Raw genomic sequence first — 27,966 nt, 5'->3', positions numbered from 1 at the left:
TATCACAGCACTTCATTGCCTGATTTTTCCCCATGAAAATAAATAAGGATAGGATGCTAACCGTGTTTTGCATTTTTCTTTTAAAATTCCAATCACTGTGTAGCTGCACAATCTGGATTTTATTTTTGAACAATCCCTTTAACATGAGTTGGATCATCTAAATCTTTTCTTCAAAAATATGTTTAAAAAACAAAAGTTCATTATTAATTGTAATTATGTAATTATGCAACTATGTTACAGTAGAGGATTCAAATCAAATTACTGAATGTTCTTTCCTACTTGAATTCGGCAAGAGTGTAAGGAACACGTTCCCAGAGTAAAGACTGTCCCAGAGTAAAGTTGATAAAGTTCCTAGAGATTAAAATAAAGCGCCAAGGTATCAGGTAAAACACTTATCATAATATTTGCCCTGAGGCTTCTTACGGTGAGTTAATATAACTAAGAAATCTCCTAGAGACAGTGTGCTGCAGGTATCTGAAGGCAGATGACTGTTTGGGATGAGAATGTCAGGATCTTGCTAATCCTCTGATTTCAGTCCAGGAAAGTGATGGAAATGATGTTCACAGGTGACTTTCAGCCAGTGTATCATTTGTACCTGGGCGTTTATGTCAAATCTGGTACAACTCCTTTCAAACTAATCTGACACAATCATTGGTTAGAATAATTTGAAGCCATTTTTACTTTGCAGTATAAAATTTTGAGTCCATAAAGCTGGATTTCCATGCCAGCCATGGCAGTTTAAAACAGCATGACTTGGGGCAAGCTACTTAACCTATCAGAATTTCTTAGTTATTCTTCTGTAAGTTGTGACTGTTCATACATATTTCAGAAAATTTTTGTGAGGGGAAAATGTGGTAATGTTTGTGGCGGTTACTGTAATGCTTGGAACACAGAAAGAACTTAATAAACTCTGGCTTTTCTTTTTTTATATAAAATATGTAAGCATACAATATAATTATTACTCATAGTTGAATTATTTGTTCAGCACATGCTTGTTCTTTTCTCTTTATCTTCTGTTACTTTGAATTCTCCTTTTTGTATTTACTAGGATACAGGGATCTTTGATGATAGACCCACATGATCTTATATTTTGATAGGCATACTTTGCTTCTTTGCTAGTGTTTATATGTTCTGGACAAGACCTATATGCATTGAAGCAGTCAAGGATTTCAATGTAACCAAATTAATGTGTGATCATTATTTTGGAAGCATTTTCCATAGGCTTCTCCTCTTCAGAATAGAACACATCATTTTTACCAATTTTAGGTAAACTAGTATAGAAAAATAATCTATCAGTGTTTCATGTTTGTAATATCTGATATGAAGGATATTTTAGATATAAATATTGTAATTTCTGCAATTTTCTGTACTTAATAGGAATCAGTAAAAAAACCAAACTATTATATAGAGAAGCCATATTTCTTTTATCAGATATTTTCCCCTTTGATCTATGAGTTCTCATTACTTGCTTTTTGTTTATGCATATTAGGTGATTAATTCAGGAGAGAACTAAGTAAAGATCCTCCCCCCCCACCACTGCTCACCATTTGTCCTTGGCTTTATTTTTAATATTCCAAGAGTAGGAAGGAATGATAAAAGGCAAGAAAGAATCCCTGTGATGCTTGTCTAACACATCTATCATTGCATTTTTATGTTGTCAAAACAGATGGTCCTGTGTCTATACTGGAATTAATCAGTAAAGACAGAATAATGCAGTGGTTTAGTAGTTGGATTGTGGAGTCCAACTCTGGAATCTGGACTGAACCCTGGCTGTATAATTTTGTAAACAGAGTCATCTGTAAAATGAGGTTTAGGGTAGTGCTTCCTACTTGATAGGTGTGATATAATGATTCAATGAAATAATGACTGTAAAGCATTTAGTGCAGTTTTGTAGGCCTTTTAATCATAATTTAAGAAGCCCAGCCTGGAACTAGGAATTTGAAGATCTTTCTAGATACCATAGGGAATTGTGAGGTAGGTGGTCAATGGAGCATTCTTCAGGATAATGTAACAAATTGCTCTTTGTCAGTCTGGATCACAGAAGCCATATGTCTACTTTGATCTCTGTGACTCGATAACTTTCAAAGTAGAAGACTGCTATAAATTTAACGAAAGGTTAATTGTAATTTTGACTTGACAAGCAACTTAATTGGCACATAGTGTACCTATATCCAAATGTACAGTAGTGAACCAAGTTTTGAGGACTGATGCTTAGGATATTGGGGAAAATATCATGTTCAGGTGAACAGTTTTGAAGCTGACTAATAATCCGTGTCAATGACAGTTACACAAAATTTATCCAAGTCAATGGGCAGAGACATTTGTTAAGAACCTTTTCAGACTTGATTAAGAATTTCATTTTCTAATTTATAAACATGAAATATACAATTTTTATTACCGGTGTGGTTACTCATGCCACTCTGGATGCTAACCTTCATTTTCTAAACAAGTGACAAATCAGTTCAGATTTTCATTTGGTGGCTTTAATTTCAATCCCTTCAGCCCCATCTAAATGAAAACCACTCTGCCTATGGAATACTTGCTCTGTTCTTCCTGCCTCATGGTTTTTCCCTCCATTTTCTAACTGCTAATCCTTTTCCAATCTTTATCTTTCCTTCCCTACTTTCTAAATATTGCTGAGGAGGCAGGGAATACTAAAGGATTCCTCACATGTGATCCCTCTGTTCCTTGCAAACTTAACTCTCTCCTATGAAAGAGAATTCTATCCCATAAAAAAGGATGATTGGGATTTTCAGATTTTAGATGCCTTTCCAACATGGAGTCTGCCTTAACTCTTAGTTCCCATTCTTTGAGATTTGATAGTAGCCGTTTGTCTTCTGTTACTTAGTTTTCTGTCCAGGCTTCATAAGGCTAGGTTAGCACTTTTTTTTAGGAAGTAAGTATGCTATGACAGGTTGATATGTTTCCCCATACATTTTGTTTTTGATGGCATGTCAACACCTGAATTTTCCTTTCCTTTCATAAGCCTTACTCAAGAAAAACCGTGACAATTTTTTCACAGTTTTTTCTATTAATTTATATTCTATTTCCATTTTTATACTTCAGGTTGTGTTTTGCTAAGGTATAACTAAAAGACTAAGGTATACCTAAAATAACTAAGGTATTACTAAAATTGTAATGTCTTTCAACTTGGATTCACAGTTAGGTTCAATTCAGAATGTCTTTATTGTTTTTAATTTAGTGCAACAAGCATTAAATATTGGTTAAATGTTTAATGAATTAGCTACAGATAATATTGCTTCCACAACTAATTTCCTTGATTTGTGGTAGCATATTTTAGGTTGTACCAGATCTCATTGTTCTATGCTGTATTGAGATAATTAGCTATGTAACTACAGGGCATATTCTGATCAAGTAATACCTTGCAAGGCAGAACACACAAAACAGTTTAAGGGCATAGATTTAAAGTAGGGTATGGGGCACCTGGGTGGCTCAGTCATTTAGCATCCTACTTCAGCTCAGGTCATGATCTCACAGCTCATGAGTTCAAGCCCTGCTTTGGACTCTGTGCTGACAGCTCACAGCCTGGAGACTGGAGCCTATTTCAGATTCTGTGTCTCCTCTCCCTCTCCCCCTCCCCCACTCATGCTCTGCTCTCTCTCAAAAATAATAAACATTAAAAAATGTATATATATAAAGATAAAGTAGGGTAAATGTTCCTTCATGATGTCCATATTTTTATTTAAGCATAGATTAATATAACCATGTAGAGTCAATTTGCTACCAGTGCAACTCTAATTTCACCTCTTTTTTTCCCATTTATCATAATTATTTAACCCAAATAGTACCAGCATATATATGTGCACATTTGATAACTACTTAAAAAAAAACAATTAGGTAAAACTATTTGAAACAATTTGTTGGCCTGTTTGCAATACTTTCATATTTCAAAGTAGCACACGGCAATAAATACTTTGAATATGTGGTAACATCAGACATTGGCAGGTGGATCAACATCCAAAGTAGGGTGAGAGTGGCAGTAGTCATTAAGAACATAAGCTACATACAGAGTCTCATATTTGCTTCCTTTACTCTCTCTTAAAATAATAATCCAGCATTTATATTGTACTTACTAAGTGTCAAGTGTTACTCAGAACACTTATGAATGTTACCTATTATTATTCTCATTTTACTCTTAAAGAAACAGTCACAGAAAGGTTAAGAAACTTGGCCAAGGTCACAAACAAGTGGCTAAGTCAAGATTCAAACCCAATGCAGAGTCCATATCCTTACCTGCCATGCTAAATTTAGGTTGCTGGGATTAGAATCCTAGTGCGGCTCCTTACATTGTGTGACCACAGGGCAAGTTTCTGAGTATTTCTGGGCCTCATTTTTATCATTTGTATAATGGGGGGCAATAATACTATGTTATTTTGTAACTAAAATGTACTTAGTGCAGTATATACCTAGCATACAGTTCTTTTGAGGAATATTGTTTCAAGTTCATGTGGCATGGAGGACAGGTACTATCACCACTGCCTGAATGAGAGACTTTAACAGTAGAAGCTGTCTCATTGGCCAACACTAGAGTGCCATTTTGGCTCCGTTTCTTGCTTCTGGGCACCCTCCTCTAACTCATTGCCTTTTATGGCCTTTGTCCCTCCTGTGACTACAACTGTAGTGCTCCTTCTCCCACTTAAAACACCAGGAGTTTCAATTTACTCCTTTGCTAATTCTTCTTAAGAGATGATGTCAATGTGGCTGATATTTAATTGCATTGGAAATAAAACAATAGGAATGAAGCTATTAACGGGATGGATCTTTTTCTGGATTTAAGCCTTTGAAGAGGAAGAATTCCAAAGAAAAATAAAATAGAATTTGAGCAGAGATTTTAAGAAATTTCTAAGTTATGTTATTCCAAAATGTATCCTTCCTACACCAGTATATCCATAGGTATCTTAGATGTATTTTGACAAATCATGCCTTTCTTCATGAAAGAATGATCAAAGAATATTTATAAAATTGAGTATTATGGCAGGTAAATCTGAGATATCCTTTATTATTCTGTATAGGAAGACAGTTACAGTTTGGTTCATGGTTTTTCCCATTAATCGCTTTTTTTTTTTTTTGATGGGGAAAAAATGTTTAATTATCTACTCAATCCATTTGGTGTATTTCAAAAGGTGCAATACTTTTCTTCATTTATCAGTAAAAGAAGTTAGAAATTAACTTCAAAAAAAATAAGCAAATGGCAAACAAATTTCCTTGAAAGTCACAGTCACATATGGAGTGCATCCTAGAAAAGATGAGGGGCAAGACAGGTTCCACCCGCTTTCATGATTTCATCAAGTACTGGACCTACTCAAGGGTGGAGGGAAAAGGCAGCTTTCAAAAAGGAGTATGTTATTAAATGAGGCATTTACTAACTCCTTCCTAAGAACAAATGTTCTAAACTAGTTCTAGGAAATGGAATGTGGAATCAGTCCATCCTCCTCCCTTAAGGGCTGTCCAATGGTTACTGACTTTAAAAAACATGACTAAATAAAAACAAACCCCACACACAGTTCCTCCCCCAAAAAAGAAAGATAAATAAAAACAAAACCAAAAAACAAAAACAAAATCAAACCCTTAAGTGTCCCATATTATTCTCCAGAGTGGATGGAGCCCTGGAAGCAGCCCCAACAACCCAAGTTAGTCTGTTACAGAGTCATCACAAGCATGCCTTGCTTTTTGACAAAAAAAAACCACAAAATAAAACAAAAAACAAATTGTAACAACAAAACAAAAACTAATACTAATCATTTTTCTGACAATACACAATTACTGAAATTAACCAGTACTGAAGGGAGGAAGGGGACCATACCTATGGGCCTTGTCTCACACTAGTGCATGTGGGTAGGTGCAGGGCATTTGTCATTATTGCAAAAACGAATTTTAATTTTCAATCTTTAGTTTGATTTACATTGCTTTTAGTATGATGCTGACACCAGCTGTGCGGAAAGGGCTCTGGAGATGTTCATAGCAGCACACACCTCGGGTCTTCTTCGGCACTGGAGGCTCCAGGGCAGCCAATATTGCTTCGTCAAAAACATCCGTTAGGCCTTTCTGTGTGAGTGCAGAACACTCCACATACTTGACCACCTTCAGGCCACGGGGCAGCTTTTCAGCAGTCTTTGGAGTGACAGGCTTCTCTTTGTTCTTGGCAAGTTTCTCAATCGTAGAGGGGTCATCTCGAAGATCAATTCAGGTCCCAACAAGCAAGAAAGGAGTCTGTGGACAGTGGTGAGTTACCTCAGGCACCCACTTCTCCTTTACATTTCCAAATGAGAATGGAGAGACCACTGAAAAACAGACTAGAAATACATCGGTTTGTGGATAACTCAGCGGTCGTAATCTGTCATAATCTTCTTGCCCTGCAGTATCAAAAAGTCCAAGAGTATATGGCTGTCCACCAATCATAACTGTGACTGCATAGTTGCCAAAGACAATTGGTACATACTCCGATGGAAATTTATTTGTTGTGTAGGCTATCAGGAGACATGTTTCACCAACGGCACCATTGCCCACAACAACACACTTAATTGTCTCCATTGGTGAAACAGTTTTGTATCCACTTCAAATATTTCAAATTGAATGATGACCTCAGCTTCTCCCCCGGAGCTCCCATTAATCACTTTAAGAGTATAGGATTTTAGAAGCCATTGATAATACTTAGAAGAATAATAAATAATCTTTTCTAACAGGCAATTATGAATTAACTTTTTGATTAAGTGGTTCAGAATTTTTGTATGTGCCTTTGACTTTATTTTGTTTATTATTGATACTGTTAAAATTGAATGTAATGAGTGAATAGCCTAAATTCTGCAATTGCCTTTTCAGAATTAAGCCACCTAAATTACAATTATGAATATTGTTTAAAATTGGGAATACACTTTCTGAAAATGAAGATACAATTTCAGGTATCTTGGGCTAATTTTAAGAAACATTTCAGATTATGAATTTTTATGAGTATCACAATGTAGTTTGAAAGTAATAAAAAATCAAGAATATGTTTAATTATATATGTTTAATGAAAAACAAATATACAAAATGTTGAAATCTGATACATCTTTGCCTCATGCTTGTAAATCTATGGAAATGCCTTCTCTACTCCTCAGGCTTTTCAAGAAGTTTGCTGGAATATTGCTGATAGATGCATTGTATATTATAACAGGATGAAATTTTGATACTAAATGAATAAATTAGTTGAGAAAAAGGAGCCAGAAGAAGGATAATTAATTATGGAAATTAATGTCACTAAGATACTTTTTATGAGTTAGTTTGAATTTGTTGTATTTTATATAAAATATAATTTTTTAATGTTTACTTATTTATTTTGAAAGAGAGAAATAGAGCTCAAGCAGGGGAGGGGCAGATAAAGGGAGAGAGAATCCCAAGCTGGCTCTGCACCATGAGTGCAGAGCCCGATGAGGGTATCGAACCCACAAACTGTGAAATCATAACCTGAGCTGAAACCAAGAGTCAAATGAACAACTGACTGAGCCACCCAGGCACCCCTAAAATATAATTTTATTAAAAGGTGCACATATTAAGTGTGAGCTTCAACCTTGTATCAGTAGATGAGAATTTCACTAGATGTTTATGATAATATTTAATCTGTTGCCCCATTGTTGATTGAAAAGAACTTACATGTTGATTAAAATGTATATATTTATCAAATAAGATATTTTTTAAGACTGTCAAGTTGTTCCCCAGATTTGTGAATGCATCTTTGTTAGAATATAAGGCTACTTGCACTCTAAAATGTTCTTTATCTTTCATGGAATAGTTGATTAATAGTAACTTGAATGGCTATCTTCTAAGTTTTTTTTTAAACAAAAAAATTAAGGATTTATTTTTAAAGGAAAATTATTGTGACAATCCAAGATATAAAATGTAGCCATTATAGTCTTTGGGTGTTTTCTGAATAGTTGTTTTCATAGTTACAGGCCTTTCTCGTACTGAGAATAGGCTATTCAAATTTAAAATATGGAAATCTCAAATAGTCAAAAGTGGCCAGGGCACTGTAGTGTTCAACTTGTCAAAGGGTTGTTTTTGGTGTACTAGGAGAAAACTCAGACTAATGGGTTTTAGAAAGGCTCTCAATAGTAAAAATTAAAGCCAATGAGATTAACCACAAATTATTTCTGTCTCTGTTCTCCATTTTAGAACAAGGACTGGCAGCTATTTTCTTTTAAGGACGGAATAGTAAATATTTTAGAGTATGTTGGACATACAATCTCTGTTGCAACTCCCGAACTGTGCCATTATAACTTGAAAGCAACCATAGACAATACATAAATGATGAGTGTGGTTGTGTTCCAATAAAACACTATTTATTGACACTTAAATGTGAATTTCATGCAACTTGTGTATGTTACAAAATATTCTTTATTTTTTTTTGCCATTTAAAATTGTGAAATGATTTTTAGTTCATAAGACAAAAATGGCTGGTTGAATTTGTCCTGTGACCTTAGTTTGCCTTCTCTTGCCTTAAACAAAGAGCAATGAAAGGTGCCCTGTTATCTTTATATCCCCAAATACTTAGCACATAATAGGTACTCAACAAGTGTAAGGCAGATAACTACTCTGATGTATTTAATTTTGAATTTAATATTGATTTATTTCTAATATTGAATTTTTCTTAGCAAATAAAACTTTCCTTGTGTTTATTTCCACCATATTTATAAACATGTGTGCATATATATATATATATATATATGCACACATACCCTTTTCTTAATTTTATATACATACATATATACACACACACACACACACACACACACACACACATACATCCATATACACATTAAAATTTTTTTAATGTTTATTTATTTTGAGAGAGAAAGACAGATTGCAAGTATGGGAGGGGCAGAGAGAGAGGGAAACACAGAATCTGAAGTAGGCTCCAGGCTCTGAGCTGTCAGCCCAGAGCCCTACCCAGGCGGGGCTCGAACCCATGAACTGAACTGCAAGATCATGACCTGAGCCAAAGTTGGACGCATAACTGACTGAGCCACCCAGGCACTCCTACACACACACATTTTAAATAGTTTCATTGGGGTATAATTTATATACCACAGAACTGACCTGTCTTAAGTATATAATCCAATGCTTTTAGTAAATGTACTGATTGTGCAGCCATAACCATAATATAGTTTGTGAACATTTCCATCATCCCCAAAAGATTCTGTATGTCCATTTGCTGTCAGTCTCTGTTTATATGTATGTAAATAATCAGTGGATTAATGTATGTTTCCATTCTATTATGCGGATCAAGAATTCAGAAGACAAATTCATGGTGACAGGTCAAGACTTGTGCTCTTGGCACTTTACAATTATGAACTCGTGTGGTTTTCGTCTAACTTAATGTGTTGTTTCTATTACAATCTTCATTTTACCCATAAGGAAACTGAACTAAGTTGCCCAAGTTTACTCAACTTACAGAGTGACATCAACTCAGCTATTGCATGGAGGTACAGAGTTTTAAGGTGAAGCAATATGGTTCCAAGGTCCATGATTTTAATCACTTTAAGAGTATAGGATTTTAGAAGCCATTGATAATACAAGAATAATAAATAATCCTTTGTAACAGGAAATTATGAATTAACTTTTGGCTTACCATTTTAGGCAAGCAATAATTTTCATCAAAATCATAACTTCAGCCCTCCTTAATCATACACAAATAAGAATCATTAGTGAGCATAAATCAACTGATATTTTGGATATATACTTGCACATAGTAAATAGAAGGCAATTATTCTGCTACGCAGGACATGTGCACTTACAATATTTCCAGTGTTATGATAAGTGCTATTATCCATCTCTCAAATACATATCATTTGAAAAGAACTATTAAGTAAAACTGTAAATAGGACTAATTTTTCATAGCATGAAACTTCTACCTCAGTACTTAGCTTACATAAGTAAGCCTATTTATTTATTTATTTATTTATGCACAAGCGTATGAGTGTGGGAGAGGCAGAGAGATGGGGAGAGAGAGAATCCCAAGGAATTTCTGTGCTAGCAGCACAGAGCCCAACACAAGGCTCAGTCTCACAAATCATGAAATCATGACTTGAGCCAAAATGAAGAGTTAGACCCTTCACTGACTGAGTGACCCAGGCATCCCCAGCCTGTTTATTTTTGTCAGCAACTAAAATGTTTTGTTTACAATTATTTTACAATTTCCATTTATCCTACTTTTTTATAAATTTGTCAAAAATATTACAAAGAGCAGTTAATAATCAGCAATAATTGTATATACAACTCTCTCTAAGCATAGATATCCCGAAAAGTCATTTTTGTTTTTAAGGGAAATGTTAAGTGTGATGTGACTATTGTGTTTTTGTACTATATAATTGTAAGTGTTTATATACTGTGTATATTTTCTATGTCTTTGCTCCTCTAAGTATAAATAATAAACATTCGTATAAAAAATGGTCTTATTTGATTTTGATGCAAACTGTTACAGGAATGAAAATTTAGGAAATTGCCAATTTTCACATTCTTGACAAGATCCTATTCTCCTTTAAAGATTTCACATGAGTTTTCTCTAAGAACCACATTTCCTTCAAGGCTACCTGATTCCCAGTTGTTCTCTAGCACTTTCTGCTTTGTTCTTTCTCTTAGGCATCAGACCTGATCACAGCCATCAGCCATCTTCCTGAGGAGTTTGACCCCACTGATTAGCTCCACCGTCCCTTTCTTTGTGAACCATTCTCATTACCACTGCCACCTGTGAGAGTGGGTGGAGGAAGAAGGGCTGAGGCTATCACATGGTTTGTCTCCAAATTGAAGTTTTTGAGGCATCATGTTTTTTTCTAAACTGGCGTTTCACTTGATTCCATTGATTTTCTTCCTCAATGAGGAAACAGAGCCTCAAGATCTAGTAAGCAGTGTGCAGTGGTTAAAAATGTGTTTTCAATCCATCCTCACTGCTTGTTGGCTATGATCTTGAGAAAGTTATCTAATTTGTTTAAGCTTCAGTTTCTTCATCTCAAATCCTATTAGGAGGCTAATAGGAGCTACTTTGAACACTAAGTGAAATAACATCTACATAGAGAGTATGTGTAATATATAATGTATATAAATACTAAAGTACTGGGTACGGAGTGAATAATCAGTGAATGTAAACTATGACCGATTTTTGCGTTTTATGTTTTGTCTCATGTATTTAGCACTAACTATCCTGGCTATTTTAGAGTTCTCAAACTCTGATGATACAAATCCCATTACACAAATTTGAGTATCTTGATGCCTAATGATTTGTGGTATTGACTACCTATTAAAAATAGAATATATAGAGAACTTATAAAACTTAAAACACAAAAAACTTATAAAACACAAAAAACCCCCAAATAATCCATTTAAAAAAATGAACAGAAGACATGAAAAGACATTTTCCAAGTAGACATCCAGATGGCCAATAGACATGAAAAGATGCTCAACATCACTCATCATCAGGTAAATGAAAATCAAAGTCATGATGAGATACCCCCTCACACCTGTCAGAATGGATAAAATCAGCAACACAAGAAAAAACAAGTGTTGGTGAAGATGCAGAGAAAGAGGAACCGTATTGCACTGTTGATGGGAATGCAAACTGGTGCAGCCACTCTGGAAAACAGTATGGAAGTTCCTCAGAAAGTTAAAATAGAATTACCCTATGATCCAGAAATTACACTACTAGATTTTTACCCAAAGAATAAAAAAAATATTAATTCAAAGGGATACATACACCCCATAGTTTATAGCAATATTATCTACACTAGCCAAATTATGGAAACAGCTCAACTGTCCATCAACTGATGAATGGATAAAAAAGAAGCAGTATAAATATACACAATGGCATATTACTCAGTCATAAAAAAGAATGAAATCTTGCCATTTGCCACAACATGGATGGAGCTAGAGCATGATGCTAGGCAAAATAAGTCAGAGAAATACCATATGATTTCACTCATATGTGGAATTTAAGAAACAAAACAAATGAGCAAAGGGAAAAAAAGAGAGAGAGGCAAACCAAGAAGCAGACTCTTACCTATAGAGAACAAACTGAAGGTTACCAGAAGGGAGGTGGTTGGGAGATGGGTAAAAAGTAGGTGATGGGGATTAAGGTAGGCACTTGTGATGAGCACCAGGTGTTGTATGGAAGTATTGAATCACTATATTGTATACCTGGAACTAATATTACACTGTATATTAACTAACTGGAATTTAAATAAAAATAATGTGTATAAAATTAAAATAAAATAATAGTATAAAAATAAATTATTTGACCCATGAAATAAAGAATAATAAAAAATATTACAATTGGAAATAACTTCAGAATCTATTGCAATCTCCCTCTTAAAATATTTCTTCCATAAAAATCCTTGCTGTTTTTCCCAAACTATATTTACAAGTTAATAGTTCTGAGAAAGGTGCCTTGTAAAAAGAGTTTCATTCTGTGGGGAACTGCATACAATCTTCTGCTCTTGAAGGGGAGAATAGTATATTTACAATAAATATTCTGAAATTCTCTGTAATAGAATGTTTTATAAAATCAAATGGACTAGAATACTTTGTTTTCTAATTGATATCTTTTTTTTTTGATAAATTATGTCCTAGTGAAAGGAAATACAGTGTTAGAGAAAGTTTACTCCATCATGAGATAGTTTTTATTAGAATATTACTCTTTATTGTAAGATAAAATACACCTTATAATCTGTATGCCCATTTTTTATTTCCTGGAGCAAGAGAAGAAAACCTTAATAGATAGATATGAACTATCTGCCCACTTAAACTCTTATTTCTTCACTTAATGGAACAGCTTCTTCATGTAATATGGTATATATGCCCCTTACCATTCTGGCCTTTCATTTCTAAGCATAAGCAAATCTTTTCTATAATATCTCCTCACCACTGAATGTAATATTCTATATACATATTCTATATACATATAATATTGTAGTGTGACATATACATATAATATGTATATTCTATATACATATAATATTGTAGTGTGACAATAATCAAGAACAGTGAACAATGGCATTCTTTTTGTTCTAGAAATGTTTTATAATGGTGCTATCACTTAACAAAAAGTTGTATTATCTTGTTGGTTTACATTTAATTTATGGTGAAAAGAAAAAAAAATTGATATCTTGGTTTTATATGTAAGCTATAATGTCCAGATTTTGCTCATACTATAATTGAACTTCCATTCTTGAAACCAAGTAAAAAACTTATACATCCATCTATGTACTATTAACGTTGTGTTGATTTCTACTCATTATAAGTTGCCAAGGGGCATCTGAATCCTGATTTTGAAATCCAGTAACTGAGTTATCTTTCATAAATTTCTACTGATCAGATAAGGACTATCCATTAGGATGGAATGGAAACATTAACTAGTATAATGAGGGTTGTTTTTTTGTTTTTTGTTTTTGTTTTGTTTTGTTTTTACATACAGTTTGCTGCAATTTGTGTACAGTTACTAAAATTTCATTAAAATGTGATAAAATTCAGTCTGCTTTCATCATTAATGAACATAGGAAAAATATGTCAAATGCTTTGGTTTAATCAACACATAATTACATAAACATCATAAGCCTGCTCTAAAAAGCATAAAGTGATAAGGTTTGTGTTACTTTATTTTAGTGGTTCTATATTGGCTTTTAGTTTTTGTGGCTTTACCTATTGAATACATTGTTAATTATTCACTTTAAGAATCCAGTGGGCATCAATCTCAAAATTATCAGTTTATAAGTATCTTGTGTATTATCATTGAATGTTACTAAAGTAATTAGTTTATTTGTTTTTGTTTTCCTTGTGAGTCTAACTAGGCTCATGGAGAGCAGGATTCATTTGCAGTGGTTAATTACTTTGTTATTATTTTTCTATCAGTTTGGTCAGGAAGAATAGAATGCATAAAAGCTTTGTTTGCTATCTTAAACTTTTTCAGTTTTATGGAGAAATACAAAGAGCAAATGGAATATTTTTAAATTCAAACTTTCCTTCCACCTATGTTAATGTTATGCCATGTTGCCCTAAACAATATTCTTATGCTAGAAATAGCTTTTAAAGCCCCATGTTAGCTCTCCATAGCAATTTTCAGAAAGCTCACTTCATTCTGGGCTTATAAATTTCTTGGGGCTTATAAAAACATCACTAAATATTTGTGTCACTCTTATTTTCCTTGATTAAATGTCCCTTTGTTTTTCTTTGAAAATATTGCTCATTAGCCCTTATGGGTTTTCACTTCAATGCACCCTGATTTACTTTTGCATTTATACTTTCTTTCTTGAATTCCTTGATTATGGAATCACTCATATCCCCTATTCGTTTTTTTTAAATTATATATATAAGGTTTTCTGACACGTAGGTACTTAACTTTCTTTTTCGATTTCAAAAATTTAAAATTGTATGCATGTTTACTTGTTTTTAAGAGTCTCATAACATTTATGTCACAAATTGCATCTTGCATTGTGATCCAGACTGTAAGACCAGCAGTCTTCCTCATTCATTCTTTTTTAATACAGGTTAAAATTTCAATTAGGCAATTAAAAAAATTCCAGAATTTTCAGTTTAGTAGAATAGTTCTAAGAATATATCCAGTAGTTTATGTCTTCCTTGGTTTCCTTCTGGTCTATTCAGTATCAGGAATAGAACTGTTCATATTCTTCTCTTGTAGTCTATCACTACTATTTTACTTTTAGTTTTTAATTTTTTAGCTTTATAACTTTATTGGGATATAAGTGACATATAACATTGTATAAATTTAGCATGTACAGTGTGATGATTTGATAGATGTATATAATGTGAAATGATTACCACAGTAAGGTTAAAACATACATTATCTCACATAGTTACCTTTGTGCATGGGCGCGCTTGTGCGTGTGTGTGTGTGTGTGTGTGTGTGTGTGTGTGTGTGTAGTGAGAACTTTGAAAATCTGCTTTCTTGGTAACTTTTGAGTATATAATACAATGTTGATAACTGTAATCACCATGTTGTACATTAGATCTTCAAACTCATTCATATTATTACTGGCAGTTTGTACATTTTGAACACCTTTTCTCTAACCACCACCATTCTACTCTCTGTTTCTTTGAATTGAGTTTTTTCCAGATTCTATATTTAAGTCAGATCATATGATGCTTGTCTTCCTCTGTCTTTTTTCACTTAGCATAATCCCCTCAAGGTCCATCCATGTTGGCACCAATGGCTGGATCATCTTTATGGCTAAATAATAGGAGAGAGAGACAGAGACGGAGACAGAGAGAGAAAGTGCATGTGTGTATCACATTTTCCTTACCCATTCATTCATTCATTGATGGCAACTTAGGTTGTTTTCATGCCTTGACTATTGTGAATAATGCTTCAGAGAACAGATAGCTCTTTAAGATGGTGATTTCATTTCCTTCAGATCATATGGTAGTTTTACTTTTAATGTTTTTGAGGAACCTCCATACTATTTCCCATAGTGGCTGTACCAATTTGCACTCCCACCAGTAGCGTACAAGTGTTCCCTTTTCTCCACATCCTCACTAGCACCTATTGTGTCTTTTTAATAATAGACATCCTAAGAGGTTTGAGGTAATATCTCATTTTGGTTTTGATTTGTGTTTTCCTGATGATTAGTGATATTGAACACCTTTTCACATACATGTTGGCCATTTGTATGTGTTCTTTGAAAAAACTATCTGCTCCGTTCCTCTGCCAATTTTCAACAGGATTATTTGCTTGCTATTGACATGAATGAATTTCTTATATTCTAGATACTAACCTCTTATCAGATAGATGGTTTGCACATATTGTTTCCCATTCTGTAGGTTTCATTTTCATTTTGTTGATTGTTTCTTTTGTTGTGCAGAAGCTGTTTAGTCTGATGTAGTCCCAATTGTTTATTCTTGCTTTTGTTGCCTATGCTTTGGGCATCATATTAAAAAAATCATTGCCAAGACCAATATCAAGGAGATTTCTTGTGTGTGTGTGTGTGTGTGTGTGTGTGTGTGTGTGTGTGTGTATGTGTCAAAGTTTACAGTTTAAAGTCTTACATTTAAGGCTTTAATCAATTTTCAAGTTAATTTTTGTGAATTCCAGTTTCATCCTTCTGCAGGTCAATATCCAGTTTTCCCATCACCATTTATTGAAGAGACTATCTTTTCTCCATTGAGTGTTCTTGGCTTCCTTGTCAAATTTCAACTGATCGCTTTTAGTCTTACCCAAATACTTTATAGTGTGTTCTCACTATAGTTTACAATACTTCTTCCCTGATCCCGTCTTTCTCAGGATTTAAAATTATGTAATATGATACCTCTATGGCTAAAAAGTAATTATTCCTTTTTCATGGTATTGTCTTGGCTCTTTCGAGCTTCACAAAGCTCAGTGAACCCTGTCTTAGTACACTGTTGGACAATTAAGTTGCACTTCCCAAATTGACTGGAGTTAGTTCTAATAATCGCTATGTGATTTTTTGCCATTGGTTAACTTAAGAGTGTATGAGGGATAACAGTGGGGAGGGATCTGACCAAAGAAAACCATTATACATCATTTTTTTCATTTACAATTTCAAAGCGGCAACAATTACATATTAAGACCATAACCATTTTATGTCTTAAGTTAGAAATAATTTGTATTACACAGTTAAATTCAGCTTCTACATCCTTGCTACCAAGAAATTCTGGCTCCTGTCTGCCCCTCTTCCCCATACCACCACCCTTGCTTCAGTTCCAACTAGATTCTTATAAATTCATTTTGCTTTGCTGCATACTAAGAGGTATTTTAACACTGTAATTTTTCCTCTATTCAAACACTCAGTGTCTTTCTGGTTTTATGACTCAGGGATATTAACTGTTTTCTCTAGGGTGCCACTATGATCCCAGATACACTGAGTAACTTGGATGCTTGCTATGCAGAACACTTTGAGTAACCTTTATATAACCTAGTTGGCATAGCTGAGTATGCATATCTCAAATTCCCTTCTCAGTACCCAGGATTATTAAGATTTAGCTATGCCACAATAACTTCACACCAAAGCACCTGCTGTCAGCCCTTCTAAAACATGACTCAGTTCTCCTGCTGTGCATCCTGGAAGGGAAATCTCTGGTCTGAGTTACCATTATTTTAGCTTAGGTTTTCTCTACACTCAGTGCCTTTAACTCAATTAAATCTTTTTTTCTCCTTTTCCTCAATATTTCTAACAGAAGGGACTGCCACTTCAAACATAATTAATCAAGAATACACACAGCTGAGAAAAATACATACAGAAGGAAATCTTTAATATTTTGATTTTTATAGAAGAAAAATTCTAAGGATGAATGTTTTTTAATCTAGCTTTTAAGGGAATTTCATTTATATGGGAAAAACCATTTTGTTTGGAACGGGAGGGCATTCACATGTGCTCTTCAATTTAAGTTTTGGTAGCTGACTGAGATTGAAGATAACTTGAGAGAGGGGCTAAGAACACTGGCTTTAGAGCCAGACTGACTTCAGTTTCTTTTCTGGCACCACATTAACTAGTTGTGTGACATAGGGCAAATCTACTAACTTAAATTTTCCTTACATTTAATACAGAGGTAATCATTCCTATCGGGGCTGATTGTTGATAGGGTTAAAAGTTACAATGTATGCACAGTATAGAGCAAAATGCCTGCCATGTAAGAAGTATTCCATAAATTATAACACTTTTGTTTACAAACCTCCAATCTCTGGTGCAACCATGGGTTGGCACTTGATACATGTGAGTACCAGATATGAGCATATTTGGGCATAGAATATCATCACATCATTTTCTCTTCTTTTTAAAGTTTATTTATTTTGAGAGAGGGAGAGAGAGAGAGCATGAGTGAGAGAGGGACAGGCAGAGGGGCAGAGAGAGAATCCCAAGCAGGCTCTGTGCTCTCAGCGTAGAGGCTGATGCACATACAGATGTACAAACCCTGAGATCATGACCTAAGCCGAAATCAAGAGGCGGATGCTTAACTGACTGAGCAACCTGGGAGTCTCACGTAATTTTCAATGGAGAAAGAACTCTCTTAAGTTCTTTTTTATTTCTCTTCAGATTTTGTGCCACTCTCCTTTAGGTTTTTAGGTTGTCAATGGTACATGTGCCTGGCTCCTAGAAATCATGAATTTAAGGTTATATGATGTCTGACATAATAATGTACCAACACACACACACACACACACACACACACACACACACACACACACACACAGTTTGGGACTTTGATAGTGTGATAGTGACCAGACATGATTTATGATAGGAAACTTCCCATTACCCCTTCAAAAAAACCAAAGCAAAATGAAAAAGCTCATGGCGTTTCTCGGATGATTAAATAGAAAGCAATCTGAAAATAGAGTTGAAATTCTAAAGTTTTCACCCTTGCTCTCCCATTTATGAAATATATGGCCTTGGACAGAGCCCTTTCCTTTTAAGTGAAAATAATATTTATCCTCTAAAATTTGGGGAGGATTAAGTGGGATCATGTATGCAAAAGTGCCGTGTAAGCTATCAATTTGTGCTTACTGTTGGACAGATTGTTAGATAGGTTTTGATTTTCACTTTCATGTCTGGATTCAGGAACTTCCAACTTAGTTCATATTTGTATTAGGCTAAATAAATAGAGGTCCCCTCCCCATTCCGACCTCCCCTTCCTTCTTTTCTCTCTTCAGAGAAGCCAGATAGATTAAATCATTAGATTATGTCAAGAGAGAAAATAACCTATACTCTAAGCATGTTTTATAAAACCTTTAAATATTAGCAGGCTGTTCAAAGTACTTTTATCACACTTAATGTCTTCAAAACCATGAAAAAGTTTCTGATAATTCATATGTAGATTATATGGCACAAGGTACACTTCTTTGTAAGAAACCCCTACCAGCTGGGTTTGCTTCTAAGGAAATATATAGCTTTTCAATCTAAAATGAGAATATCTTTCCTGCACTGTCTTTTACACGGGATTTTTTTGAGATGACCAAAGATGAAAGAAATTAAAAAAAAATACAACTGGGAAGTTAATGAAAATTTATTATTTTGTTGCTACTTCCTAATGCTACAATTGCATTATCCTTTTTCTCCTTTGAATCCAAGAGTTCTGAGCCTCTTATCCTAAAACTTTATTGAAGAAGACTTATTCTTCCTCCAGCACTTCAAAAACATGTCTCTTGATGCTTTGGTATGGAGTCTTAACTGCTTTTCTGCCTTCCTTTTTTTAATTTTTAAGTCTATCTAAACACATTGCCCAATGAGCAATTAAATTCTGACAGTCCTCCTGTTGTTATGTATTTGTTATTCAGCTGATCGTTGCAATGAAAATCCATTGGTGATTAAACTAAATGTATTCACTTCTGAAAACAATGCTTTGATCAAAATTTCTTCATCCATTAAGATATATGCCTGCAAGGAGGGGAAAGCTTTCCTTAAGCATTTTAAGGTTCTTTTTAAAAATAATATTCTCCATTCTTTTAACCTATAAAAAGACAACATTTACAGCATTTCCCCCTGAAAAGTAATTTATTTCAACCACCTTTTTAATAGTAACTATCACAGAAGATTAGCTCTAACCGAGGGTCATGGCTATAATATATATCTTACAGGTATATTCTGAAATACTGTAATTAGGATAAAAATGGTTTACATGGCTTCCTTTTAATATAGAACAATTCTGGGACATTTGATTTCTACAAAATGTTAATTCAAAGACATCAGAATAAAAGGAATCTAGAAGACATGATCTGCCATTTCATCTTATGTACTCTTAAAACCTAATACTTCCCAGTAATTTACCAGTAGTAAGGACCAAATTAAAATAAATATTCTTCGTGATGATGATGATGATGATGGCGGCAGCTAATAGTTACTGAACTTTGTCTTATCTGACTTAATGCCCTCAGCTCTTTACATTTCAAAGAAATGAAATTCATGTGTAGAAAGGTTAATTCAACTAAGGTTATGGTAGAGCTATGACTTGAACTCAGTCAATGTGACTTCAAGTCAGTGTCAGACTTCCTTTATGTAGTCTTTATATATATATATGTATGTATATACATACATATATATATATATATATATATATAGAGAGAGAGAGAGAGAGAGAGAGAGGGAGAGGGAGAGTGTGTGTGTGTGTGTGTGTGTGTGTGTGTGTGCAGGTGATGCACTAGCAGGGGAGGGGCAGTGAGGGGGGGGAGAGAGAGAGAGAGAATGAATGAATGAATGAATGAATGAATCCTAAGCAGGCTCCTCACTGTCATTGCAGAGCCCAACGCAGGGCTCAGACTCAAGAACTATGAGATCATGACCTGAGCCAAAATCAAGAATCTGATGCTTAACCGACTGATCCAATATGTTTACAGGTTGATTTTGAAAATCATAATGTAAACCAGTATGACATTTATATATACCTCTTTAAATGCCTTTTTAAAAAAATAAAATCTGTAAGCTTTTATTTATTAAAACTCCTTACTTAATCTTCCCTATTTGGTATCTCTTATGGGATATCTTAATATATATCATGCATGGACACAGATTTTAATAAAAATTAGTCCTGTAAGAAATATCCCTGGTACATATTCTTAACACCTAAAAGCACTCCATGATAGAAAATGAATAAATTCACATTTATCTTATATCATACTTCCTGTTTGAGTGTATGATGTGCCTTAGTAATATTAAAAAGGATCCTGAGTTTGTTGCATTTGGAAAGTTTGAGATTCACTTCTGGATATTGCCACTGCTGTTAATGGTTGCTTACCAATATCAGAGTAACCTTCCTAAATTACTTGTTTTCTACTATTATTTACTATGTCTATTAAATCTAGACTCCTTTCCCCATGCAGTTTCGTGAGCTGACTGTCTAACCTCCCCACTGTAAATCCCACTGGATCTCACCAGGAGCTGGAAACTCTAATTAGGCAGTCCCTTTGTCCCTATATTCTCCTTACCTGTAGTGATCATGCCTTTCACCCTGTTTTTATTTATGCTCCTTCCCAAGCATGTGATTATTGTTCTTTATTCTCTTCTTCAAAAACTTATTCATCCTTCAGCATCCTTACTTCCATGGAGAAGTTTGTCAGGTTAACTCAAATCACAATGATCTCTATTTTTTCTCAAATCCTAGAGTATCTTTAATGCAATTTCCAGTCCTTGATTATAGATTATATTGTATTTACTGTGAATTTTTGATTCATAAGTCTTACCCTCTTACCAGGTTATAAATTTACTAGATTAAATATGATAAATTAATCATATTCTATACAGAATCGTCTCACCTACAGACTTTAAGTTAATGCATTTTATTGACAAGTAGAAAGGTGGAGGTGAAGGAAACATACTTCATCTTTGCTGACCGCCCTCATATGGCTTTATAAGTTGTGTGAAGTCCCTTAAGTCTTGTTCATCTGGATCACCAACCTGTGAACTGTTTGGAATGTTGTCTTGTTTCAGGCTTACTTATGATAGAAAAAAGAAAGTTAAAATTCACTCTTTTATTTTTTTAAAATTTACTTATTTATTTTGAGGGAAAGAGAGTGCATACAGGGAAGGAGCAGAGAGAGAGGGAGACAGAGAATCCCAAGCAGGCTCAACGCTGTTAGTGCAGAAAGCCTGACACGGGGTTCAAACTTACCAACCATGAGATCATGATCTGAGCTGAGATCCGAGTCAGACTCTTAACTGACTGAGCCACCCAGGCTTCCCCATATTGGTGCTTTTAAAGGGTTACTTTGAGCTTGTGAACACATGAGTTTAGGAACAGATTTTTAGAATTTAACCTGTTTCTAAGCACTTATCTGTACCTCACAAAGTGAGGACTCAAAAAGTAGTCAGTGCTTTCTTGCTTGTTTTCCTTCATGGATAAAGGTTCTTCAATATCTAAACTAATGTATCATTTATAAACATATATTTTCTCCATGAACTGGTTAATCTAACAAGTTCAATAGAATGCTGTGGATTCTAGATACAGGTATACACATTCACAACAGTATATATTGTACAAATATAGCTATATAACATCTACTATATTGTCTATGATTGATAGTGAGAGACATGTTGGTATCACCTTCTGCCTTTCTGTCAGTTTATTCTCCCAGTCATGCCAGTGCTCCTACTCAAAAGTATGTACTTATTGTAGATGCTGCCATGGGAGATATATCTGCATCAGAACATAGAACAAATTACATTTCTTTACAGAAATAGAAAATGCAATCCTTAGATTCATATGGAATCAGAAAAGACCCTGAATAGCAAAAGAAATCACAAGAAAGAACAGAGCTGTAGACATCACTCTTACTGATGTCAAAATGTATTACAAAGCTTTAGTAGTCAAAACAGTATGATACTGGCATAAAAAACAAGAATATGACTGGGGTGCCTGAGTGGGTCAGTCGGCTGAGCATTGAACTTCAGCTCATGTCATGATCTCATGGTCTGTGGGTTTGAGCCATGCATTGGGCTCTGTGCTGACAGAGCCTGCTTCAGATTCTGTGTCTCCTTGTATTTCTTTGCCCCTTCCTAACTACTGCTTTGTGTGTGTGTCTCTCTCTCAAAAGCAAACATTAAAAAACAAAAACAAACAACAACAACAACAACAACAACAACAACAAAACACAAGCATATGACCAGTGGAACAGAATAGAGAACACAGAAATAAATCCAGCATTTGTGGTCAACTGGTCTCTGACTAGGGTGCCTGGAACATACAATGGGGAAAGGATTGTCTCCTCAATAAATAGTGTTAACAAAATTGAATACCCATAAGCAGAAGAATGAAATTGGACTTTATCTCACATCATATAAAAAAACCATCAACTCAAAATGGATTGAAGACTTAAATATAAGACCTGGAACTATAAACTGCAGTAGAAAAGAACATGGGAAAAAGCTTCTTGACATTGGTCTTGGCAATGATTTTTTGGATATGACACCAAAAGCACAGGCAGAAAAAATAAAAATAGACAAGTGGGATTGCAGCTTCTCTAAAGCAGTGGAAATAATCAAGTGAAAAGATAGCCCATACAATGCGAGAAATTATTTGCAAACCATATATCTGATAAGAGGTTGATATCTAAAATACACAAGGAACTCCTACAACTCAATACCAAAACAAAAACAAAAGACAAAAAAAAAAGAAAAGAAAAACAAAAAAAGAGAAGAAAGAAATCTCCAAAACAAATAACCCACTTAAAATATGTGTAAAGAACACAGAAAATGTGAATAGATATTTCTTCAAAGAAGACCTACAAATTGCTGACAACTACATGAAAAGATGTGCAGCATCACTCATCATCAGGGAAATGCAAATCAAAACCACAGTGAGATCTCAGTTCCACCTGATAGGATGTCTACTATGAAAAAGACAAGATAACAAGAATTGGCAAAGATATGAAGAAAAGGGGGGCATCTATCTGGCTCAGTCAGTAGAATATTGACTCTTGATCTCAGGGTTGTGAGTTCGAGCCCTATGTTGGATCTAGATAGAGATTACTTAAATTTTTAAAAAAATCTTTAAAAAAGTTATGGAGAAAAGAGAACACTTATACACTGTTGGTGAGAATGAAAATTAATACCACTATTATGTAAAATAGGATGCAGATTCCCCCCAAAATTAAAAGTAAAACTATCATATGATCCAGCAGTTTCACTTTTGGGTATATATCCAAGGAAAGGAAACCTGGATCTCAAAGAGATATCTGTATTTCAGTATTTTTTGCAGCAGTATTCACAAGAGCCACAATATAGAAAAAAATATAAATGTCAGTGAGTGAATGTACAAAGTCACACGAAAGTCACACACACACACACACACACAGAAACACACACACTGGAATACTATCCAGCCATAAAAAAGAAGGAATCCTGTCATTTGAGACAAAATAGATGAACCTGGAGGACTTTGTGCTAAATGAAATAAGCCACATACTTAAGACAAATACCACATGATCTCACTTGTATGTGGAATCTACAATAGTCAAACACAGAAGCTGAGGAGAATTGTGGTTGAAGGGGCTGGGTGGAGGGGGAAATGGGGAGATATTTATCACAAGGTACAAACTTTCAGTTATAAGATGAATGAGTTCTGGAGATCTAATGTACAGCATGGTGACTATAGTTAACAATACTGTATCTATGCTTGAAATTTGCTAAGAGAGTAGATCTTAACTCTTAACAGCACCAAAAAAAAAAAAAAAAATTGGCATTTATGTGACCTGATAGATATGTTAATCAGCCTGATTGTGGTAATCATTTCACAATGTAAACATGTATCAAAACATCAAGTTATATGACTTAAGTATATACAATTCCTATTCATCAATTATACCTTGATAAGTCTAAAGAAGAAAAAAAACAAGGACCCTGGGGAACACTGAATAGATTTCTTAAAAACCTTCTCTGGACAGCTCTTTTCTCTTTGGAGTCTGTCTCACAAATTCCAGCCACTCAGACTCCAAACTTCAGCTCAAAAGATCCCATGAACTATTTAAGGCTACTTACCAATGTCTGAAAATTGTTATTTCATAACTGTTTAGGTTTATTAATGGCTATAGGGACAATTTATTATCAGTTGTTCTTTCATCGCTGGGAACCTAAATCTGATAGCCTTCATTTGCTTTTAAATGGCATAATCAAAATCACAGATTTAAAAAAACATAATTTTAGGTTTTTTGTTCTCTGTTCTTTTTTCTTCAGTTTGCCATTTTTCAACCCACTTAGCTCTAACCCTCATTTCTCTCCAATGTCCAGAATTTCTAGCCCTGTGCTGTGCTCATAGATTACTGCTGCCAGATGAAGCATCCAAATGCAAAGCTCTAAAATGTGTTGTATCAGAGATGGCATCTGGGCATTCAGCTGGCCCATCTGGCAGAACTTTTCTTGGGACTTTTTATGTGCAGCTCACGTGGCTATAGAGAAAGCCACTAAGCTTTTTCTAGAGTTGAGCTAGGGTCTGACCCTTCCTTTTTTTTTTTTTTTTTTTTTAATGTTTACTTATTTTTGAGAGAGAGAGAGGGAAAGAGGGAGAGAGAGAGAGAGAGAGAGAGAGAGAGGGAGAGAGAATGCATTAGCAAGGGAGGGGCAGAGAGAGAGAGGGAGACATAGAATCTGAAACAGCCTCCAGGCTCTGAACTGTCAGCACAGAGCCTGGGGCAGTGCTCGAACTCAGGAACAGTGAGATCATGACCTGAGCGAAGTTGGACGCTCAACCAACTGAGGCACCCAGGCGCCCCAGGGTCTGACCCTTCCTGACTGCCTTCATTTCTTGCATGATATACTTTTGGCTGACTGCCTACTGTACTTAGAGAAATTGCTTGATACTTAAACTGATGATTGGCGTGTTTTTTAAGTTTTAACTCTGAAAGCAAGGGTTCATCTCAGTCACCTTTGGGCTGGAAGTTTAATTATTTCAAAGTTAGATGATGCATCAGCAGCTGAGAAAGGGATGGAAGGTTCAGTGCATTGTAATTTTTAGTGTTAAATGTGAATAAAACTCCCCAAGGAATGCTGAGAAGAAAGAAAAAAAAAAAAAAGCCTAGTAACCGATATCCCTTAAAAGTTTTAGATTCTTCTGTGGTTATAGCTCCAATAATTCGGGATTATGTTTTGTATTATTAGGTATTATTTTTTGCCAAAATTCTACCTGGCTATTAATTTTGAGCCACTTGTTTGTGTTCCAGAATTATTGTTATTAAGGTGAAACCGGAGAGAGGATTCTGTAGTAATAAAGCAAGCTGTCATTGGCAGACATTCTATCAGGAAACTGTTCATCTCCATGAAAATGTCAGTGTGTTGCCTTGTATACTTTTTTCAGATAGAAAGAATTTAGTTATAAATAATTCTTTTTTAAAAATTTTTTAAATTTTATTTTGATTTTGATTTTTTTTTTTTTTATTTTGAGAAAGAGATAGAGGGCATATGCTCATAGAGTGTATGAGAAAGGGAGGGGCAGAGAGAGAGGGGGAGAGAGAGAATTCCAAGCAGACTCTGCACTGTCAGCATGGATCCTGATGCAGGGCTGGAGCTCACAAATGGTGAGATCATGACCTAAGCCGAAATCAAGACCTGGACGCTTAACCGACTGAGCCACCCATATACCCCATAAATAAATGTTTTCAAAGCATTTTATTAATTTTCTTTCACTAGTAACTTTCTCGAGTTTCTGACCAAAGCCAGTTGTCCTTATATACATTCCACAGTAAACAACAATTAGTCTATCCTTCAAAAACATTATGACTCCGTCTTTTTAAAAATAATTACTAAATTTCTAATAATATCAAAAGCCAAATAATTTTACTCTAACTACTTAAAAGTAGCTTCATAAAACTGTGTACCAACTAGGGTGGTGCTCTTATAAGGAAAGAAACAAAGTATAAACCACACACACACACACACACACACACACATGCATGTGTGCACATGCACGCACACACACTTTCTGTATACATATCAAATGTTGAACTTTAAATTGAAGTATATATGACAATAAATGCCATAAGTTCTTGGAACACCTCATGGATTAAATTCCTTTTTACAGAGATTGCCAAACCATACCTCAGTGGAGAACTGTTCTATGTATTTCACCTTTCATAGCTACTAGTAAAACAAAAATTAATTTAGAGTTTCAAAAATATGGGTATTATATAACAGTTTGGGGATCAGTCAGTATTCAACTGCGTGGATCAAAAAGTTAATTCCCAGGTCTCTCAAACTTTAATCAAATTCCACAAGCTGTAAATCTCATGTTTTGTTATAACTTCATTGTACGCTAACCTCTTTCTCTAAACAAACAGAAAAGATAGGTTCCTGAGGATTTCAGAAAGCCAAGGAAAGAATTAAATGATGAGCTTCATTGTGATATAAGCAGTGTAATTGAAGCATAGGTGATGGACCGTTGGAGTTTAAAAGATGGGGAGAGGTTAATTCTAATGGGAAAAATAAGAGAGAGAGGGGCCAAATACTTAGTCAAAAATAAGACATCAACTTTGAAAGCGGGATGGCCGTGCACTGCACGGTGGAGACACCAGGGCTGAGAAATCTGGGAAGACAGAACAGTGTGACTATACACCCAAGTCCTTGAAATAGCATAATTCACCCACTAAATGTTGATTCTGGCAAAGTTAAGATAAATTTTATGTGTTTGAGGAATGTCTGCTTACTTTCCCAACATAAAGCTCAAATTGTATAAGATTACTTTATCTCTGCTTTTCTTTTCTTTTTTAGGTACTCCCTTTTTAAAGACCTCACATCTCCAACTAAATCTTTTATTTTTTAAAATTTGTGCTAAGAATACTTACCATAAGATCTAACTTCTTAACAAAATGGCACAGTCAGTATGAAAAACAGTTCAGAGGCTTCTCAAAAAATTAAAAGTATAACTATCATATGATTCAATCCTGCTTCTGGATATTTATCCAAAAGAATTGAAATCCTCTAAATGATAGTCCCCCCGCCAACATCCCACCCTTGTTCATTGAATCATTAGTCACCATAGCCAAGATGTGGAAACAAGCAAAGTGTCCACTGATGGATGAGAGCATACAGAAATTTAGTTGTGTGTGTGTGTGCGTGTGTGTGTGTGCATACACACACACACATACTTATACATTACATATACATATGTACATATACATATATACAATGGAATATTATTCTGTCTTTTTAAAAATTTTTTAATGTTTATTTATTTTTGAGAGAGACAGAGACAGAATGCGAGTGGATTAGGGGCAGAGAGAGAGGGAGACACAGAATCCAAAGCAGGCTCCAGGCTCTGAGCTCTCAGCACAGAGCCTGACGCGAGTCTCGACCTTATGAGCTGTGAGATCATGACCTGAGCCAAAGTCGGATGCTCAACCACTGAGCCACCCAGGTGCCTCAGAATATTATTTTGTCTTAAACAAAAAAGGGAAAATCGTGCCATAAGCAACAATATGGATGAACCTTGAGAACAAACTTAGTCATTTTTCTACTTCTCTTTTACATTCTCCAG

At 34.8% G+C, this 27,966-nt stretch overlaps 1 protein-coding gene and 1 pseudogene across 7 annotated transcripts in view; one reads left to right on the top strand and one right to left on the bottom strand.

Annotated features, from left to right (window-relative positions):
• Positions 1-27,966, top strand: part of LINGO2 (leucine rich repeat and Ig domain containing 2) — a 1,147,525-nt gene that overhangs the window by 112,180 nt on the left and 1,007,379 nt on the right. The gene's annotated exons all lie outside the window — the stretch shown is intronic.
• Positions 5,798-6,588, bottom strand: LOC109252002 (cell division control protein 42 homolog; annotated as a pseudogene).

Source organism: Panthera pardus, unplaced genomic scaffold (assembly GCF_024362965.1).
Source record: "Panthera pardus isolate Hobbes unplaced genomic scaffold, ASM2436296v1 HiC_scaffold_20, whole genome shotgun sequence".
NCBI classification, from domain to species: domain Eukaryota; kingdom Metazoa; phylum Chordata; class Mammalia; order Carnivora; family Felidae; genus Panthera; species Panthera pardus.
The sequence above is the reverse complement of the archived record's forward strand: the minus strand, read 5'-3'. Positions and strand labels throughout refer to the sequence as shown.